This window comes from Cebus imitator, unplaced genomic scaffold (assembly GCF_001604975.1).
Source record: "Cebus imitator isolate Cc_AM_T3 unplaced genomic scaffold, Cebus_imitator-1.0 Scaffold413, whole genome shotgun sequence".
Taxonomy (NCBI): domain Eukaryota; kingdom Metazoa; phylum Chordata; class Mammalia; order Primates; family Cebidae; genus Cebus; species Cebus imitator.
In genome coordinates, this window is record NW_016107728.1 from 1256318 (window position 1) to 1274276 (window position 17959).

Sequence of the window (17959 nt, forward strand, 5' to 3'; positions counted from 1 at the left end):
GCTCAGCCTAACCTTACAGTCAGTGCTACAGGTTCTTAATGGCCTGCTCCCACCTTCCCCTGTTACCTCCTACATACGCCGGGGAAACCAATTAGAGTAGTGACTTGGGACTTCAAGCCCATCTCTCCCAGAGAGACCACTCCTAGGACCCCCATGAACCGCCCCAGTGTGCAGGCAGCCTGGCTCACTGCAGATGATGCTCTTAACTGAACAGAACCCTGCTTATCTTTGTACAACTCCAATTATTGGTGCCTGCCAGCAGGTATAATAATGCAAACTGCTTCTCAGCCTCCACAATGGCAGATGCCACAGAAATAAGTGGATAAATAGACAGAAAATGAACTGAAGCTACAGTCTGCTGAGGGTTTTCACGGCCCCTTGGAAACAGGACACCTGGCTTCACTGTCTCGTGAATCAATATGGTCTTCTCTCATAATGCCTGAAACTGAAGTTCATCTCCAATTCCTTAAACTGTCCTCCAGGAGCAGAATTCATTTACCATTGGCTTTATAAGAATCTGGACAATCTGTGTTTCTATCTTTTTACAGATTCAGCTAATATGATTTCTTCCATCCACAACCCCTAAACAACGCAGCACGCGCTTTGTCTTTGACTAAGCCCATGCCTTCTCTCTATACACGGTGCTTTCTGATGATTCACATCAAATTTCCTGTTTTGTTTCCTTTATAGGTGCATGGCTCCTAATGTTTTTACCCATTTTCTCGTGGCACATCCGGCCCAGGAAGCTTTTCTGTGCTTGTGAGTTTACCAGCTGGGCTTCTCCACTGAGGCTACCCCGCGGGAAGCAGCTGGCGAAGGACAGCGTAAGAAATTGGAGATGAACTTCATCATTGCTGTTGCTGCTGCCGCTGCTGTTTTAGAAACAGGGTCTCACTCTGCTGCCTAGGCTGGAGTGTAGTGGTGTGACCATAGCTCACTGTAGCCTCAACCTCCTGGGCTCAAGTGATCTTCCTAGAAAGCCTGCTGAGAAGCTGGGACTACAGGTGCGCACCAACACATCTAGCAAATTTTGTTTTAACTTTTGTAGAGATAGAGTCTCACTATATTGCCCATGCTGGTCTCAAACTCCTGGCTTCAAATGATCCTCCTGCCTCCCAAAGTGCTGGGATTACAGTCACGAACCACCACACCCAGCCAACAATGTTCTGATGACTTTTTCTTCCTTATACTTTCCCTGTTTTCTTCTCAGACTTATAATAGTGGGTTTCTATGACCTCCAGAGTCCTAGATACATCTTCTGTGATCGCATATCTAATGAGCACGAGAAAAATGAATAAGCTGCATCACCACTGCCTCCCCTGGACAGTGGGATGAGGTCAAAGAAACCACAGCACAAAGGGTACCCCACCCCAAGTCTTCCATTAAAAACAGAAAAGAAGTAAGAGCTTTTGCGTTTGCTCAAAGCAGCTAGAAAGAACAATGAACCCCACATGCAGAGAGAGCTGTGCTGTAGAAGAGTGTTTTTCAAACTGTGCTCCCCAGAAATGCCTTGGGAGACAGAACAAGTAGGAAACAGGAGAGAAGCAAGCTCTGGGGCCTCCTCCCCTGACTCAAGCAGAGCGGCGTGAGCTTGGACATTGTACACAAGCTTTTCCTTTGAGAAAAGGGCTTCTGTGGCCCCAAACATACAAAACCACTAGTGTACTGTAAAGGTCACTGTCCTGGGAGGCAGGGTCCTGGTCCCATCTTACCTCTATAGCCTTTGGCAAGACACTAAGCTTCTCAGGGTCTCCCTGCCACATCTGAAAGGGAGAGGTGTAGATTAAGAGGTGGCCAGCCTTCTCTGGTTTTATGATCTTCTCTTCAATGTTACTTGTAACCTTCAGATGACTGTGTCAGTTCCAAACTGGAAAGACTTGGGACCGAATTATAGTTCAGCTATTCTTCAGCTCTGTTACCTAGGGTATGGGGAGGTCTCTGTAGGGTGAATGACCCTGTATGACAGATGCACCTGAATGTGTGTTCCCAGCTAGGGAATCCAGGAGTGGCCAACCTGGAGATTTGTTCCTTGTCTGAGTAACATCTGAGCCCCCAGCCCATCCCATGGAACACAGCCCGTACAGAGGATTGAGGCCCTGAGTCTTGAGTTGAATGAACGTTGCCAGGTGGAGGTTGTTAAGGGAATGGTGTTAGTGAAAATGCTGTATAAACTGCATGATGTTTGCAAGCAGCTGTGTGTGTCCTACCCATCCTCCTGCCACTGGGCCTTACAGATATCTTGTCCAGCCCACCGTCACTGGACTCTCTCCCCTGCATGTAATTCCCTAATAAAACCCCATGTCTTGTTTGCTTGCTCTGGTCTCTTCTTCACCCTCTTGAACTGAATGCCTTCCCTGTGGAGGTCACAGCCTCCTCCTCCCTGAAGTCCAGTACACCCTCACCTCTAATCACTAATACGATCAATGACCTTGAAAGATTGTTGTGAGGATTAAAAATAAAATATGAAACTTTTCTTGGCCCAAATTAGTTGTTTAATAAAGGGTAGCTATGACCTACCATAATTTTTTTTTTTTTTTTTTTGAGACGAAGTTTCCCTCTTGTTACCCAGGCTGGAGTGCAATGGCGCGATCTCAGCTCACCGCAGCCTCTGCCTCCTGGCTTCAAGCAATTCTCCTGCCTCAGCCTCCTGAGTAGCTGGGACTACAGGCATGCGCCACCATGCCCAGCTAATTTTTGTATTTTTAGTAGAGACAGGGTTTCACCGTGTTGACCAGGATGGTCTCGATCTCTTGACTTCGTGATCTACCCGCCTCGGCCTCCCAAAGTGCTGGGATTATAGGCATGAGCCACCACGCCTGGCTGACCTACCATGATTTTTATGCATGCAACCTTTAACTCAACCAATACAATGCTAGGAATTTAACTTGTGGGTATATGTGTAAAATTTCACCAAGATGTTCATAGGAGGGTATTCATAGCAACAAAATGTGTAATACCAAAAAATAAATAAGTAGAATGTGTCCATCAATCAGAGAGTAAATAAACGAATCATGGATTGTACCTATTTGTATATTTGCATTTTATAACCACAAGCAGGTTTTTAAATACTGATTTATCAAAATTGAGATTGTAGCCTGTCCTCTTCATACTTCTCTGTATTAAAGGTGAGTTCAAAAAATACTATTTATACAAGAATTTTATATTGTGTATTTATCGGTTAAAATAAGTAAACACTGACAATGATGAGGCTGATGAAGTCGATGATGGGTCACTTTCAGAGGATACAGGAATCTTGGGATGTCTTTTAGGGCAATGACCAACAAGGATCAGGCTCTGCTGACGGATTTTCTCTGGCCAGTCTTTTTTTCTGACCACATCTGCTCCACTTGATGAATGACTTGGTCCTTCTTGGAATCTTCAATACGAATAGCTCTCTGACCCTTGTTTTTCTTTTTCTCCATTTGACAGCAGAGAACTAGGAGAAAGGACACTTCACAGTTCTCACCATATCTCAAAACAGTTAACTGAATGTTCAACTCAACATCACTGAGTTTACTCTCAAGACATAAGCCTGACTTCTCAGTTTTCAATGTGGGTTTCTCAGCAGTTGGGTTTGAGAGTGATAAAGCTCTATAATCCCCAAGCAGACGATGTGTCCCACTTAACAGAAAAAGGTGATGTTGTCTTTATATATAAAGCTCAGACCTGTGAGGTGTCTCTGTTTTGTTCTGAATATTTCTTTTCTAACCACCTTTAAAATAAAATATGGATTCTTCAGACACACAGGCCAGAGCTAACCAAATATTTTCATCATACGGATTAAAAACTCTGGAGTATTGAGTCAGCCAACAGTCCTCCAAAAATGAAGGATTTCAGGTCTGGGAAAGAAATGTGTGAGTAGGGCCTCATATTGTTTGGTCCCCTCCTCACCTGTGAACACCGCACACATACACACGTTGAATGTCATATTACTTCCTTTGGCTTCAGAGCTCCATTACAACATCCTGTCACACTGATTTCTTCTGAAGTATGTCAAGCTCTGCATAACTTCTTCCCTCAACACTCCACGCCTCTCAAAGCCTCCTACCCCTACACAAACTCGAATTTCTCCCTCTTCATGTAAATGTCAGAAGGCAAATAAGCTGACTAGCTCATTTCATTTACAGTGTGACTGACTGACGCTCTGATACTTTTCTCAGGGGAAGTGAAGGTTTTAGCAGAGGCATTTTATGCAAATCTTTACCCTGCTGAGATTACAATCCTCTGCATTTCCTTTCCTTCTTGCCCAACCCAGCACAGAATTTGATGTTAGCCCAAAAGCTGTCGCAGGAGGGGTCCTGAAGGGGTCCGAGGATCTCAGTTTATCGAGAAGACAGCCTCTTAACCCTAACCTGTTCTCCTGGGATCTCAACTCCTTTCTAAGTATCACGTGTTCTTTACTTTCTTTTATAAGTATCACATGTTCTTTACTTCCTTTATGCCTTTATTCCCCCATAGCCCAGAGCTCATTGGTTAGTATCCCCTCTCATTCATTTTCATTCAAGCATGCATTGGCAGGCATTCTCCTGCTTCGTATGAACCCACTTACCATACTTTCTCTTTCTAGCAGCTGCTCAGTTATCTGGGCTGATAACTGAAGGATTCCGTTTTTATGACCATGGGCCTTTCTGATGCCAATCTTTTATGTATACCCATGCATCCCTGGGTTTGGGGAATACAGTGTAGAGAAAAGTAACTAGTAAGTGGGCTAAGTGTACCATTCATGAAATCATCACTGCTGCCTGTGTAGTGCCTCCTGACAAGTCTTGGGTGTGCTCCGGGCAACCATCACTTCCCTCCTGCCTCTGCCACTCTCTACCTTCAAGGATCTTCCTGCAAGGACCTCTGCCTCCTGGCTGTCCTGCTGCTCCTCAAGTTACTTTGTTGTGTTCCTATGGATCACAGTCTAGAAGTGGAGTTCTTCTTCCACTAGTGTTTAAAAGACTTTATTATGCCAAAGCATGAGACAGTTGGGCCTAGTTAGTGGCTTGGAGCTGCCAATGGAAACACTTTCTCATTTGAGTAAAATGTTTATCTTTTTAGTGTCCCTTACCTTTGGAAAATAGCACACGTCCCCCAGACTAGGAGATAATGTGGAACGCTGGCCGTGCAAACTATCACCAAAGCAACCTGTTGATAAGTCAAAGCTGAGTTTATTGCTTATGCGAGAAAAGAAAACTACTTCTCCTCAGAGTCTTGGAAGCACCTTGAGAGGAGAGGGCTGAGAAGGCATATTTATTAAGACTGTAAGATCTGGTTTTAGGTAGGTCTTTCAATGCAGGTGTATGGTTAGGTTTGAGCAAAGATCATGATACTATAATTTAGGATTACTGGAAAAAACAAGGCAGGATTTTGAGGCAAGGAGTTTCAAGAGTCTTAGGGTATAAAATGTCATTTGATGTTTCAGCTGAAAGAGTAGATAGGTCTTTCAGGAAGTCCTGCCAAGGTCAATAAAGTTCTCTGCAACTTTTTTCTCCCTGGCAAGAGTTGCCTGGAATAATAAAGTTATTTTGATGAAAGTAGTAAAATAAAGTCATGTGTAGACAGAAGCCTGGATAGAAGGTTTGATTCTCAATAGTAAGAACACCCAACAGTGCTATCCTTAATTACATCCCAATATTCTGATCCCATACAGCCAGCCTATGCTTTCTGCAGAATCTGCAGACCTAAAAGTTTCTCTCATCTTCTTCCCTCATAGTGGGTCCTTCCCCATCCAAGTCACCGCATGTGAAGTGGCCTTGTTGTTCAGGGTGGTACCTGAGGTTTATTGTCTCACAGCCAAGGATATCAAGGACACATACACACAAACAGTGAGGTTAAGAGCGGAAGTTTCATAGGCGAAAGAAAGAGAATAGCTCTCTGCTACAGAGAGGGGTCCCAGAAAAATGTGTTACCTATCTGCAGTGAAATGCGGGGAGTTTTATAGACGAGCTGGTGGGGAGGTGGTGTCTAATCTGCATAGAATGCGAAAAACTGGTTGGGACCAGGTGTGTCATTTGCATAGGGCGTGCATCTCTGGCAGTCCCCACCCCAGTGTTTGATTACACAGGCAGGTTTTTAGCCTGAGCTGCAACCCGTTGCCCGTTTCTTTCTTACTGTGCACATGCTAACAAAAAAAGGAAGATGGAACTTCCATGGTGGACATGCCCGGCCCCCAGGTAGCCCTTTTCTATTGGTGTAGTTGCCGGCATTCCCCTGTGCAAGTTTCTAGCTTCCTTACTTATGCTCGTAGCTCGATCTTTCAGGCTGCTCTTTGTTAGAAAAAAAAAAAAAAAAATGATTTCTAGGGCTGCTTTTTGTTAGAAGGGAAGTTGTGCCAAGGACTCTTTTGCCCTCACTATCTGCCTAAATATTTTCTATCTCCTCCTGTATCACGTGGAAGATAAGGGGTTCCTATCTTCATTCCCAGCTCAGCCACCCATTGTCTCTCCTTGAAGCTCATTAGGATCTTATGCAAACAGATTTCCTTCCAGCCTTTGGACAGGCCCTGACATGGCTGAACCCACACGCAATAGGCATGCAGCATGGGCCCTTGCTCTATGAGTTTCCCAGACACTTGAAGATTTTGTGTAAGAAGCAGAAGGTGAAATTTGGGCACTTTCTAAAGTGGCACTAAGGTTAAAAGGACCACAGAAAATAATCAACATTCAGTACTCTCATTACCAAAGAAAACGGGACAGAGAGGGCTAGATATTTACCAATAGTTTTATGCCTCCTTTCTTAATACAGAGGGTCCTCAGCTTACAGTGGTTCAACCTACAATTTTACAACTTTAAAATAATGCAAAAGCAATACAGATTCAGTAGAAACCATACTTTGAGGGCCCATATAGCCATTCTGTTTTTCACTTGCAGTACAGCATTCAATAAATTACATAAGATATTCAACACTTTTATCATAAAATGGGCTTCATGTTTAATTATTTTGTCCAACTCCAGGCTAATATAAGTATTCTGAGCATGTTTGAGGTAGGCTATCCTAAGCTATGATGTTTGTTAGTCTAGGTGTAGTAAATGTGTTTCAATGTACGATATTTTCAACATACAATGGGTTTATTGGGACAGAGCCGAATTGTAAGTTGAGGAGCATCTGAAGAGAGTTATCACTGATAACTGGTTGCCCAGTCAGAGACCATATTTCCCAGCTTTGTTTGCCTCTAAATGTGGCTGTGTGGCTCGTTCTAAGGAAATATGACAGAAATGACATCTGGCCTTCTAGATCGAAGCTTCCTATTCCCTTTCCATTCTACCAGCTTGATGCAGATAATGTAAGATCCAAGGGATAGCAGATAAGACAGAAGAGGCCTGGGTCTCACGATCACCCAGGGAAACGCCACTTGCCATGTAAAAACTGAGGAAGAAATAGAGTTCTCTTATGTTAACCATGAGAAAATGGCCTATTTGTTACAACAGCTAACAAAAGAAATAAAATAATTATGATGGTCCTCTAAGGAAGAAAAGATCTCCATCATTGTCTTGAGCTGAACAATAACACCCCAGTGAAAAACACTAGGCTCAGGATTTGGGTAACCTTGAGGAAGAACCAGAACAAATCAGTTTGGCTTTCAGCACATTAATAAAGTGGCAGGTATTTATAGAATGTGTCATTAACTGATCGTATTTTGAGAACCAGTTTGCTTCTCAGGGTAGGTTTGAGCAGCTGTGAATAGGCTGATAATTTTCATTGTTTCCCTGCTCATAGTAATACACTGAAATTATTCTGATTTGCATACTTAAGATGGAAAGAAGGATAGGAACAAAATTACATTTGAGCCAGAATTGCCTCAATACCTAGGTCATTTTTCCTGAAGATGGGTTTGCTGCAGAATCAGGAGAATAATCTCCCTCCCAGGGCACTTCTAAATAGTACCCTCATGACCTAGAAGAACTGATGTCCTGGCTACACAGGGGCCTTTGCAACAGAGGAGCTCCAACTGCCATGGTCAGTCTTGCAATTTTGCCTCCCTCAGTCAGGTGTTCAAGCTGAATCTAAGAAAAGAAATAGAAAATGCCTTCCAAGAGTAGGCTAGAGCCTTCTTCTGCCTTCTATTTCTATCCTGTTCTGGAGAAGGACTTAATATTGATCCAAGTACAAAAACCATGTCACGTTGCTTGGAGAACAACTGTAAAGGGGTTTAATCATGCTGGTTAGGGGTGGGCCCAGCCCAGGACCATTGCTTCTCTGGGTGCATCAGCACTGAGCAGTCTGCATTCTAACACACCGCAAGCAGATGATCCATGTTAAGGCATTTGACCACCTTCTCCACCTGCTTTGCCACTTTCTGTAAAACAAGATTATTAAATTTCATGAGGGAAGGGTAGTTTAATAGAAGTAAAATGACAGAGTAAATATGAGGAAAATAGAGAGCAATCTAAATGAACACTACATACATGCTTATTAGCCCTAAGGTTGTGATGTTTCTTCCTACCATGTGGCAAAAAGAACCCAGTGGATTTTTTTTTTTAATCTTTAAAATTTTTTTTCTTTCTCAGTAAAACCTTTACCTAGAAAAGTAAATGTAGCATTTGGCTCAGGCATCTTGAGTACAAAAGGATTCCACAGGCAAAATAATGTGAGAAGAAGCTGCCTGGATCCCACTTGCTCATTCATTAGTAAGAGCATGAGAGCTCCCTGGAAACTGGTTTTGTGACATTCTTATTTGAGGAAGTCACATGGGCACCTGCAGCACATTTACCTGTGTGAGTCCTAGCTTTGATGGAGGTATTTGTGGGCAAGGCCTAATGAGAGGGTTGACTTTTTGAGGCTTAGATGGGAGTGAAGAGAGAAGCTGGCTTCAGGGACTGAAGGGCTGGGAGGCCTTAGACCGACTCAGCACCAGGTGCTATTTTTAGATAGGAGCTCCTTTACTTTACCCAGGAGATAAATGCCAGGGAAAATAAGATCCTCATGGAAGAAGCCTGGCTGAACCATCAAATCAAGCAGAAAATACTCATTAAAGTTCTTCTCCTTATGGCCACCTCACACAATTTGCTCGGTATGTCTCTTCACTTCTAGGTAGTGGTTCAGATTTTACTACTTGAGGAGCACAGGGAATGTCTCTGTATTTTATTATTTCTCATGAGATTTAAAAATAAATAAATATATATACCTAAATTTGCTATTGGTTCAAGTGTACTTTTTTGTCTTAAAGTTTCTTAAAGAGCCTTAGTCCAGTGGAAGACTTAGGAAATCAGAGAGTGATCTCACCTTGCACAGACTTTGTGGTAGTCTTCCCGCTCTTCCTTAGCCACAGTGTTCTCCCGTCTCCTCCTGAGCCGCAGAGACCTCCCCTCCCCTCCTGAGCCTCAGTGCTCTCCCCTCTTCTCCTGAGCCATGGAGTCCTCTCCTCTCCTCCTAATCCACGGTGTCTTCCCCTCCCCTCCTGGGCTGCAGTCTCCTCCTGAACCATGGAGTCCTTCCCTCATCTCCTGAGCCTCAGTGCCCTCCCCTCTCCTCCTGAGCCACAGAGTCCTCCCCTTTCCTCTTGAGCTGAGGAGTCCTCCCCTCTCCTCCTGAGCCTCTGCATCCTCTCCTCCCCTCCTGAGCTGCAGCGAAGAGCAGCTCAGGTGCTCCTCCTGCACGCCTTTCCTGCTCTCCAAGAGTGGCAGCCCCGTAATGAGAAAAAGTGTAGTTTGTTTCCACACTGAAGCTATCTCAAACAAATGTGATTTCTTGTGAGGTTACATGGAGGAGCAAAAAAATAAATGGGTTCCTTTGCTTCATCTAAGAACAGAAGTTATAACAGAGCTAGGACTTAAAAGTGCCTGATTCAGGGATGCTCAGTGGACCCCATAGGGAGGGATTAATGGACTTTCACTCCCAAAGCTCTAAGAACTGCCAAAACTCGTGTCAGGTCATGTCATTCCTCTGTTCAAAATGTTCTGGTGGCCCTCCCTCTCGCCCAGAGTAAAAGGCAAAATTCTCCCCAGTGACTCATAGGCCGTATGTGACCCCCATCCCTGCCCTGCCCCATCTACAGCCTCCTCCTCAGCCACCTGTTCCCTGTGCCTGGAATGCTTGTCCCAGAGATCTGCTTAGCACTTCATTTAGGTCTTTGTTCACATGTCATCTTCTCAGTGAGGCCTTCCCACTCAGTGAGATCTAAAATTGTAAGCCCACCCTACCCTAACATCTCCTATCCAACTTACCTTCATTCTGTTTTGTTTTGAGATGGAGTCTTGCTCTGTTGCCCAGGCTGGAGTGCAATGGTGTGATCTCCGTGTACTGCAACCTCTGCCTCCCACGTTCAAGCAATTCTACTGCCTCAGCCTCCCAAGTAGCTGGGACTACGGGTGCCTGCCACCACCGCTGGCTAATTTTTGTATTTTTGGCAGAGATGGGGTTTCACCATAGTGGCCAGGCTGGTCTCGAACTCCTGACCTTGTGACCCACCCTCCTTGGCCTCCGAAAATGCTGGGATTACAGGTGTGAGCCACCGTGCCCAGCCACCTGCATTTTTTAAAAACATTTTTTACTATGAGAAATTTTAAGCATACTCAAAAAGTAAAATGAACCCCTATCTATCCATCATCAATCAATTGTCTAAGTTTTATCTATCTTATTTTGTCTATTTTTCCTCCATAATTTTCTACACTACTTCTAATTTTCCCCCCAGGATTTATCACTATCAGATACATATTTCTTACTTTTCTTTGTTATTTTGTCTCCCCCACTAAAGTGTCAGCCCATGAGGCCTGGGATTTTTGTCTGCTTTGTTCACTGCCGTATACCCTGTACGCAGTAGAGTGCCTGACACATAATAATGGCTGAATGAATGAATGAAGCAATGAAGCAGTTACTCCACAATGGCACTTGTGTTTTTCCCTACAATCTCCCTCACCACCTGACCAGCACAGCCATGAATGCCTCAAGCACCGCTGTTCGGATTCCGCCCAATGACTGTCAGCCACAGCACCCATGTATCCCCCTCCTTAGCTCTCAATAGATCCAGGACACTTACACAAGAGGCAAACCAGATTGGGCCAGCTCTCTGGATGCTGTGTCACAGGACTCTGGCAAGTCTGTGAACTATTACCTTCCCTGAGGTCTTCTGGCCACCACTGGTCATGTGATACAAAAGTGAGCACCCAGCAGGGGCCACAGGGGCATTTCCCTTTGAAAGGGGCATGAGTGATTGACATTGACATCTTTCTTTCACCAGGCAAACAATTTGTTAGCAAATTTGATGAGATTGTTAAGTGAACAACTCTCTGGGCAGCCTCTATTCAGGGAGCCATCCTTGTACTTACTGTCCTCTCCTCCCCTCCTTGCATTTACTGTGTATCCCATTGAACATGTATTTTTTTTCCAGGCTCCACCTGTGAGTGAGGAAAAAAGAATGCACACGGAACAGCTTACCTGGTTTCAATTTCTTTCTTTCACCATTTTCAAGGCTGTCAACCAGCAAAGTCCTTCAGGCATCAGACACTCTCCAATTAGACCTTCCATAAAAGCCAGGAGATGTTGCCAGCTATGATGACAAGTTAGGAACCTGCAGGACCAGTACTATGCCAGCACCCCAGTGATGGCAACTAGAATTGTTTCACAACTGCTCCCTGTCAATAGTGCTTTCTATCTACCTGTCAAAGGGGTGTGGCTTCCTCACCAGCCAAGTCCCGTGTAAACCAAGTAATGACCAGGAAAGAAGAGATCCAAAAAAACCTATCACCACATCAAAGCATATTCCAGAGCTGTTGCATTCTTTTTAATAAAGACAATTCTTACAGAGGCTGGGTGCCCTTCACAGCTCTGCTCCACCTGGCAGCCATTTATGAGAATTTTAAAGGCCATCTTTAAAATTCAAAGTTTTCAAAGTTATTTTATAAGGTTGTGGAGACTCAGTAGCTGTGAATTCTAATTGAGATTCAAAATGTGAAATTGATGGTAGGTCCTCTGTTGGCTGCTGGATCTTTTATCAGTGAGCATACTGACCAAGGCATCATATGGGTATGTCCTTTTCTCTAGACTCTTTCAAGAGTAGGATTGCTATTCATCTGGTATTGCCTGGTATAGTCAGGCTATGTTTAAAGTATTGAAATATTTCTGTACCATTTTGTAAATAGCCAATGCCCCCAAGTGCCCCCACTCTGAATCTTTCGCCATCTCAGCTACCTGAATCGTTCTCTCAAGACCCTTGGGTCTAAAGGTTTAGTGTTAGCAGGAACTACAGGTACCCATTCTGGTTGGTCAGCACTTGTGCTATACCAGTTGCCAATATGAATATCACCCCTACTTCTCAGCTAAAATCAATGACAACAACTAGCCCTCATTTTAGACAATGTTACCCCTCCTAATTTATAGAGAAAAGGATGCAGTAGGATTGGGATTAGAACAAAGTCCAAATCCCAGACAGCTGCAGGACAGCTGGAAACAGAATTAGTCATAAGCAGTGATGCTATAAGTGTTTTCCTCTGCTTTGGATGTCTCTCCAATAGAATGCTATCCACAAGGACAGGAATTTTTGTCTGGCATGTCCACTGCTGTATCAACACTCAGAACAGTGCTTGGCACACAGAAAGTGCTCAATAAATCAATACAGCTTGTGAATGAATGCATGAATTCCCTAATCTGATGGCCCAGCTGTTGCCTAACTTGACAGACCTGGGAGAATCTAAAGCTCTTCAGGGTTTTTCAGTCTGACATTTTTTCTTAACTATTTAATCTCTTTTTACTTCAAGGCGTAGAGGTAAGGACGTCATCAAGCATGGGCCTGCAGAGGTCTTCAGCACATGGTGATGTGATGGTTGCAGCCTTCCCCAGGACCTACCAGGCATTCTACTTTCTCCAAGAGACACTGATTTCCATTTCCAAAAATTAGCCTCACACATGACATCATTTCGATCAATTCCGCAGAAGCTGCTCTAGGATCTCAGCCAGCACTGGTGAAACAGTGAGGAGAGCAGCACTCTGAAATCACGGCTCTGTCTCAGCCACATGATTTGTGACTTCTTGTCCCGAGGGGCTCCAGGGTCATGGAACGGTGTCCGGGACAAGGAGGAATTGCTGGTGGCCAGCCTTTGAGCACTGGACTAAGGAAGCTCACATTTTTTAGTCTCTCAAGAAAGGCCACTTACAGAGAGGGACAAAGTGTCCAGGTTTGGTTCTCCAAGGCATTCCTTGTCCCTTACCTGCCATCGAGCTGTGCTCACCAGGGACATGTTTCCTGTCATCAGGATCTCTGCTGGTGAGAAGTGAGGATTGAATAGCAAAGGCCTGAAGTCTCTGAAGGAAAACTTGAAATATGCGACATTCGAAAATCAGCTCTCTTTTCTATTTACAAGACTATAGGGAGACGCGTCAGCCCATGAACACACATCCCATGCAAATCCACATTTTTCTCTTGACTTTAGTTTGGGGACCAAGGTGGCTTCTAACACACATTCTAAAATGAGACCTATTCTCTGCAGAGCCTATGTTCTAACATGAATTTTATCTGTCTATATCAATTCTAATTACAACACATATGGCAAGTGACACAACCTACCGTGCCTCACAATTACACTTTAAATGTATGGTGTTTTTAACACCTTTCATCCCGGCATTGCCACGCAGTTTGCTAACTTTAATTAATACCCCCTCACAAAGTAGCGAGTATCATTATCCCCGTGTTAAGGTCTGAGAAACAGAGTCACCCAAAGGCACAGGCTGAGTCAGTGTGAGAGGGAGAGTCTGAATTCATGAACACTAAACACTTGGGCCAGTGGCCTGGCCTCACACCCACTGCAGAGGCATTCTTTATTTGAAGCTACTTACTCCAACCCAAGGCCAGCTGGACCTTCTCTGACATCTCATTCTCATTCCACAGCCAACAAGGCTGTTGTGACCCAGGAAATGTGGAGAACAGGGAAGAGGAATGGTTGAACACATGCATTAGAGAACATCTGAGGACCTGAGACAGTGCCAAGAACCTGGGACTGATCTGGGAGTTTTCTTTTGTGAATACAAGATGGCAAAGCCCAAGGTGCATCCCTGGGCCTTCCTGATGCCTTCTTTATCCTCAAGGCACCTTGGCCCATGCCCCCCAGAGCCTCCGTTCTTCCACTATTACCTCAATCCTGTATCGTTACACTGTAAACGCCTCTGTAAGCATCTCCATCCCCACTTTACCCTCTCTTGCTGTCAGTCCTTGCTTTGCACAGAACTTACTCAGGGACGAGATGGAGAAGAGAGAGGAACCATGTCCCTCCTCCTCATACATCGTCATTCTCATCAAACGAGATGTCAGGAGAAAGTACTGCCACTAGTGTGGTAAGGCTGTAGATTTCCTTTCCCACAGACATCCATGTGACTGTTCTCCTCCTAACCCTACCCAGCCAATCTCTTCAAGGTGGACCTTTCACATTTAACAGGTGACTAAATGTGAGCCTTCACCCTTTTTTCTGGGCATCCTGCTTACTATCACTCCCCTCCTTTTCCTTTCTTCCCTACTCCATATATACCTTGCCTCCTATGCAAATCCCCAGATCCAAAATCTCTGCCTAGAAGGCCTGGCCCTCCAGCTTACCTTCTGTATAAGGAATCTCTCTGGCACTCTCTAGAAAAGGAGTTGGGAACCAACTCCATGGAGACCAGCTCTCAGAACATGGCAGATTGCACCATGTGGACGAGACACACACTGACATCTGGGAGTGTCTCTGCTGAAACTGGCAAAAAAAAAAAAAAAAAAAAAAGACAGCGTTTTTCCCTGAAGAAGGAGAAACACAATGAAGTGGAAGCCCAAGAAGTTTTCACTCATCAAGGGGCAGTGTGGTATGGTGGCTAGCCAGGACCACGGAGCCTGATGTCCTGATGAACCCTGGCTCTGCACTTACCTTCTGTGAGACTTTTGTAGCACTATTCTTCCCTTGGTGCTTCAGTTTATTCCTCTGTAGATTGGCTAACCTTCTCAGAAGATTATTGAGATAAATAAATAATTTAAGGCATCTGAAGTCCCTAGAATAGCATTTAGCTCTTAATAATTGTTAAAACCCAACAAGGGCTGGCCTTCCAGGTATAATAGTGAGGGCAACAGATAAAACAGATGTTCATTGTACACATGGCCATAGCAGTAATAGAAACGTGCACAGGGCATGTGGGTTTGCCTTTGTGTGAAATAGAAACAAGCCCAGTCCCAAGGCATGACAGCTTGGGCTGCCATGCAGGAATTCACTCCCTCAGCAGGGCAACTTCATGCAGTGAAAATACTGCACAACTGTACATGGTAGCACTGATGAATAGTATCAAACTCATGCTAGGAGGAAAAAGAAATGGTCAGAGATGGGCTTGAAGGAAGTGATGTCTGAACTGATCCTCATTAGGGATTCATTCATCAAAATGGACAGTGAGAACTTCTAGGCAGAGGGAACAATGTAAACAAAAGCAAAGAGGCAGGAAGAGTACATTATATGCAGGGAAATACAAATAATGTGGTACTGCCTTGAGCACAAGTCAGGGAGTCATAGTCCATGTGCCAGGCATAAGCTAGGCAATGCAGTGTGTGTCCATCATGCTCATACCTGCCCCAATATTCAACTCGATTCAACCAAGGGAAGATGACCACATGTTCAATGTTTTCTACTGAATTTGGTTGAATGTGATTTCATCTTTCTTTCTCTGTTCTACTCTAGGTTTCCAGGGGGCTGGCATACTGGGGATAGATGATCAAACAACAACCTTGGGCTCCCATCCTTGCTGGACATCAGGATTAGACTGGAACCCTGTTTCAGGAGGGTGTCCTGCTTATTTATCAAAAACACTAAATGGAAGGCTCAATTGTTTTCTGCCTTCTCTGGTCTACAGCTTCCTCTAAAGTTCCAAGAGGAGCCTTACTCAAGTCACATCAATAAAAGAAGAAATAGATCTACTCTGAATGTATTGTAGAATAATACTGCATAACATCATACATTTCTTACATGGTGCAGTTCCACTGAAAATGAAATATACCATGTCATGACAATGTGAACATTCTCAAGTATAACTTTGCCTTGGAGATCAAACTTCTACTTAGTATTTTATCAATCAAATGCCCCTCCCTTCCCTTCTCTTCCCTTATTATTGATTTTCACATTTTACAACTATGGAAAGCAGAGTGAATATATATTTCCATGGCAGCAATATGTAAGCCTAGATGTAAACCTAGATCTGAAAACTCTTTGATCCCTCTCAATCTAGAATTTTCATCTTGGTCCAAGTTCCTTTCAATAATCTCATTCAATTACTTAAAAAACATTTTTTGAACACCAGGTGTTGGTCACAAGAGATATGATCTGCATTTCCAATCTACTAGAGAAGTCCAGTGCGTAAATGGATAAACCACCAGCTGATTCATAAAGTGATAGAACAAAAACATGGGCAAAATATAAGGGAAGCAGAGAAGGATCAGTTTGGTGGGCAGACTTGGGAAAGCCTTCATAGAAGAAGCGGCTTTTCAGTGGGCTCTCAGAGGCTTCATGAATGTGGAAAACATTTCAGACAGAAGAAAGTACAAGGTTGTGAAAGCAACTGGTGTTTCAGAACAAGCCATTCCATCAGAATGACTGTGGTGAAGGTTTGAGTACCAGAGTGACATGAGCTGAGCCGTAGCTATAGGTCATGGATTGAGATAAGTCCTCCAGTCCCATGGTCAGGTTTGCTCTTTAGGAAGATATTTCTGGTGCCAGTGTGTGTTCGTTTATTCAGGCTGCTGTCACAAAATACCATCAACCGTATGGCTTATAAACAGAAATTGATTTCTCATAGTTCTGCAGGATCAAAAGTAGTCCAAGATCGAAGTTCTGGCAGATTCAGTGTCTGGTGAGGGTCCACTTCCTGGTTCATAGAAAGCAACTTCTAGCTGTGTCCTCACATGGTCGAAGGGATAAGACAACTCCCTGGGGCCTCTTGTAATAAAGGGCACTAATTTCATTCATGAGGGCTCTACCCTTATGATCTAATCACATCCTAAAGGGCTTGCATCCTAATACCATTGCACTGGGGATGAGGTTTTCAACATATCAACGTCATGAGTGTAAACCTAGGACAGTGTAAAGGGATGTGCTGGAGTAGAGGGCAAGTCAAAGCAGGGACTCCACGGACGGAGCCATTGCACCACCCAGGCTAGCAGGGGTGATGGCCTGATCTGAGACAACACTGTGGGGATATTCATGGGCTAGAATCCTCTGGGATTTTGACTCATTGGCTACAGTGGAAAAAAGATGAATTCAAGAATGACTGAGTTTTTTAACCCAAGGAACTGAGGAGGTGGTGACACCATAAACTGAGACCAAGAATATTTAAGGTAGAGAAGTTTTGAGATAAAAGGATTTCATCTGGGATGGATACATATTGATTGGAAACCATCCTGTCAGAAATATCCAGCTGGTCATTGGAAATATTGAACTAAGCTAAAGAGAAAGATCAAAGCTGGAAACAGAGATATGGAAATTATGATAGGTTGAAACATGAAATTATCAACACTTGATCACATTTTACCTGTAGAAAAATGTCAATTGCATCTGGGATAATAGTTCACATGGGAAAATATACACGTGAGAGAGGGAGGAGAAGAATACCAAGAATAGGATAGGACCTGGAAAACATTGACTTCTAAGGGTGAGCAAAGAGAAACTGTGAAGAAAATTGCAAAGAAATACAACAGGCAGGAGACGGAGTTACAAGGAAAATTTAAGAGGGAGCAGTGATACAGAAGCCAGAGTAGGAGGGTTTATCAGAAAGAAGTGGGCGTTCAGAGCCTCAAATGCTGCAGAAGATAAAAGTAGGAGGACAGAAAACAGGACTCTGAATCCGGTAGTTGGGAGGTGACTGCCCCGTGGGAAGAAATTTCAGCTGAATGATGATACCAAAACTCTCCTGAAGAGGTCAAGAAGAGAGGGCTATGGCAAGATTTTATTTGTGTGTTTTGTTTTTTACAGTTCAGGGAGATTTGTACATATTTGTGCACAAAAGGAAAAAGCCAGAGAACATCAAGTAATTGAAAATATAA